At 31.7% G+C, this 4,119-nt stretch overlaps 1 long non-coding RNA gene across 1 annotated transcript; it reads right to left on the bottom strand.

Annotated features, from left to right (window-relative positions):
- Positions 1-1,941: 1,941 nt before the first annotated feature.
- Positions 1,942-3,430, bottom strand: LOC134277457 (uncharacterized). The gene is made up of 3 exons (XR_009994260.1): positions 3,205-3,430; positions 2,903-3,012; positions 1,942-2,645 (listed from the first exon to the last, which is right to left on the bottom strand). It is a non-coding gene; the product is annotated as an uncharacterized LOC134277457 (long non-coding RNA).
- Between the last annotated feature and the right edge of the window lie 689 nt (positions 3,431-4,119).

Genomic DNA, 4,119 nt, shown 5'->3' on the forward strand with positions numbered 1-4,119 from the left:
GTTACGGAGTAAATTTCCTCCCAAAGCATATCACTGATACATTGTTCACTAATATCATTATAGTTTGTTTATAACAAAAATCTACAGAGTAAATTTCCTCTCTAAATTCACGTCGGTACGTTGTTTATTTAGTATTTCAAAGTCAAAGAATCCATCATTTACACAGCTAGATTTTACGGAGTAAATTTCCTCTCAAAGAATATAACTGATAAAGTGTACACAACTACATTAAAATTTGAAATAGCAATAATCTAGAGAGAAAATTTCCTCTCAAAATGACATTCATACAGTAAACATACAGTAGTCAATTCAGATGCGACTATCCTTTATATAACAAGACTTTACGGAGTAAATTTCCTCCCCAAGAATTTCACTGATTGAGTGTTCACTACTTATATTACAGTTTGTTATTAACAAAAATCCAGAGAGTAAATTTCCTCTGTAAATTCACGTCGGTGCATTGTACATTCAGTATTTAAAAGCCAAATCAACCATCGTTTATGCAGCTAGATTTTATGGAGTAAATTTCCTCCCAAAGACTATCACTGATATAATGTTCACTACCACATTACAATTTGAAAAAAGGCAAAAATCTACAGGGTAAATTTCCTCTCAAAAATGACACTGATACAGTTAGCATACAGTAGTGAATTCAAAAGCGACTATCCTTGATATAACAATATTTTACGGAGTAAATTTCCTCCCAAAGAATATCACTGATACAGTATTCACCACAACAATTACAATTTGAAAATAGCAAAAATTTACAGAGTAAATTTCCTCTCTAAACTCACATTGGTGCATTGTACGTTCAGTATTTCAAAGCCAAAACAACCATCATTATCATACTAGATTTTACATTCATTATTCGCCGATAGAAAATAAACATTTTATATAGAAAACAGCAGAATATCAGAGGGTTAATTTCCTCTAAAAAAAACTTTTTACAGGAAAAAAATACATTTTACATCTTATTCAAAAAAAGACTTTCAAGGGACATTTTTATCTCGATATTCTAATGATGAAATACATTATTATTTAATCTATAAATAAACAACAAATAATCTATACAAACACATACAGTTTTTTTGACTGATTTCAAGGCGTATTCAACGAGGGAAGGGGGTTCAGTGCGCATGCAGTAGCATGGTGATGTCACAAATAATATCTCAAAGTACGTTGAAAACTGTATTGTCCAGTCTATATCCGCGAAGAAAAAAAGGTGAAGGAGGCAAGTCCCTCTCTTGATTATTGTCGAACAGTTTGATTTCAAACACATCTATCACATTTACTTTCTTTGACCGAAGCGATACTTCTATGCCTTCCTTATGGCTGATGCCATTGAACACTTGCTGAATGCATTCCCAACATGTCCAAAGGAAATATGGCCGCCATATTTTGAACAAATCCATAGTTGACCTATTGATAAAATTTTTAAACTCGTAAATCATCTCATATAATTGTTTTCAAACTTTCAATTTTTCAAAACTCATGGGCATTTATTTCTTCAAGCATGCCGGATTACATAATGTGCACCACAGTCGAGTAGTGTTGCTTCCACAATTTTTGTAAAATCGAAAAAAAGTTTTTCCGTTGGTTTTCCGTATGAAAATTTCATTCATCTAAAGAACGCGTACATATACCCTCAGTCTACACACACGTGTAGACAAACTAAGACAAGATAGATTTTATTTGAGAATGATGTGCCTTTATCATATAAATCCAGATCATATACATGTACTATTGCATGAAACACGATTTTGCATTCAGATGAGTTCAGACAGGACATATGCAATTAAAACACGTATTACTACCGCCATTATTTTTAAAAGGTTCAGAGAGGTTAATGATAACATGTACATGCATGCGGGTAGTTTTACTCCAAATAAAATGATAGCTTAAGTGTTTAGCATTTCACACAATAAAAAAACCCAGCAGGCATTTCAACGTTGATTCAACGTTGAATCAACGTTGCACTTCAACGTTGAATCAACGTTGAATTTTGGTTGCATATGAAAGTTGAGGCAACGTTGAGACACAACGTTGTTTCAACGTCAATTTTCAACGTTGAATAAACGTTGAAAATGGGTCGAATTTTTGGTTGATTTATGGTTGATTTTTGGTTGCAAATGAAAGTTGAGGCAACGTTGAAGCTTCAACGTTGTTTCAACGTCAAATATCAACATTGAACAAAAGTGAACATTGGTTGAAATTAGGTTGAGATTTGGTTGAAATTTTTCGGTTGTACAAACGTTGATATTTGGTTGAAATCACGTTGAATTCATATAACATTTTGCTTTATAAACAAATACATTTCAAATTCAAATAAAAATTTTTATTCAAGTTGCGTAATATTTATATAAGTTGTAATCCAGTATTATGATTGTGAGAGAATTTATTTTACATGTTTTTTTTAAAACAAACACAAATTCGGATTCAATCACTGAATCTCAAAAATCACTGCTTGACAAAATATATATTCCTAGTGAAAAGTGTGTCACAGTAATCACATCCAGGTCCTTCAAAGTCTGCCTTACACTATTAAGTTCCACAAAGTGGCAGATCCATTGATTTTAATCACGCATATAGCTAAGTCCCACGAATGAAAGAAATGAACAGGAGAATCCACCCTCTAAAGCAAAAGCCTATTGATAAAAGAAATAAAGATGTTAAAGCCATTTGTTCGATAAAATGTACGTAACACGTTATTTCAAAGGATAAAAATAAATATACATGAATGATTTAAAAAATCAGACAAAGAAATATATTCCGGTACTCGGATTTAATTAACATGATAAAAAGAATTATAGTTGACTTCATGTTAAAATTCGTATGAGTATGCTTATAAATAATTATTACTTAAGAAAAATGTTACAGACATACATATACATAGTGTACTTACAAAATGTTGCATTTCTTTGTATAATTTTCACGGGCGAAGAATCTGATGCAATCAAGGCTGAGTATACAATCAATTCCCTGCACCACTGGTTTAATGAACCTTACGACGAACTACAATTAGTTAAATTGTATAATATATTTGTAGACTAGCTTATATTTCATAACCAAATGAATATCAACAAAACACATAATACAAGAACCAAGGATGTGCATTTCACGCAGATTTTGAATATACTTATAAAACAAGAACAGATACTAAAAAAACTTAATTTCTTAAATTCATGAAAAGGAAATAATACTTACTGAGCAGAAGTTGATATTCCAGCCTTAATCCTTGTGTATATAGCTTGAAAACACAATAAATATGAACAGCAAGGAGACGCGCACTTTTTGTCCATCAGTTGAATTCAAATTTTGACCTAGATAAGCTGCAAACAGCTATACTCTGCCCAGCAAGAAAATTGCATAACAAGGTTATCCTGACACTGAAACTGACCAACTAAGCGAGAGGCACTCCTTATCTGATATTTTGAAGGTTTTTGGGGAGTGGATCTAAAGTAATGCAACTTGACCGGGGTTTATTTTCTGAATTTTTTTTTATATTTTGTGAAAAGAAAGATTATAGAATTGATACACACAACAAAAAGCACAATCTAATAAAATAAGACTTCTTTGATTCGCTCTGTATACGTATAATCTGCACAAGAGTTTACGGCACGGATCCATATTATGAGTCTAATTTTAAGAACATTAATTTGGAATAATTATTTTTATTAATACTATAGTAACATGGAATTCCAGTGAGATGTTGGATAACGATGTTATTATTTATTAAAAGCTAATATTTAACATATTTTATAAATATATGTAAAAAAAAAATAGCATTCACAATTTATTAAAAATAAAAAACAAACTTTTTTGAAACATAATTCGACCCGGTCCTGATTTTCCCAACCCGGCCATTTTAAACACAAGTTGTTGCAGATGCAAATGTTAGAACAAACTATATAAAGTTCAACAGGGATTGTATAATTTTTATTAATCAGAATTCGTATTTATATGATCTAATTAAGAAAAGAAAAGTTTTGTCTGACACCGTAACTTCTCGGCAAAACAAAACGTGTTTCTCCGAGCTCGCTGGATGCGTGTGACAGCTCCATTGCACGTGTGTAGACCAAGGCTACAGGTACATGTAGGCCTATGTGTACTGTTTGTTAG

This window comes from Saccostrea cucullata, unplaced genomic scaffold (assembly GCF_032062105.1).
Source record: "Saccostrea cucullata isolate Sc308-1 unplaced genomic scaffold, CSIRO_AGI_Scuc_v1 ctg6724, whole genome shotgun sequence".
In the NCBI taxonomy this organism is placed as follows: domain Eukaryota; kingdom Metazoa; phylum Mollusca; class Bivalvia; order Ostreida; family Ostreidae; genus Saccostrea; species Saccostrea cuccullata.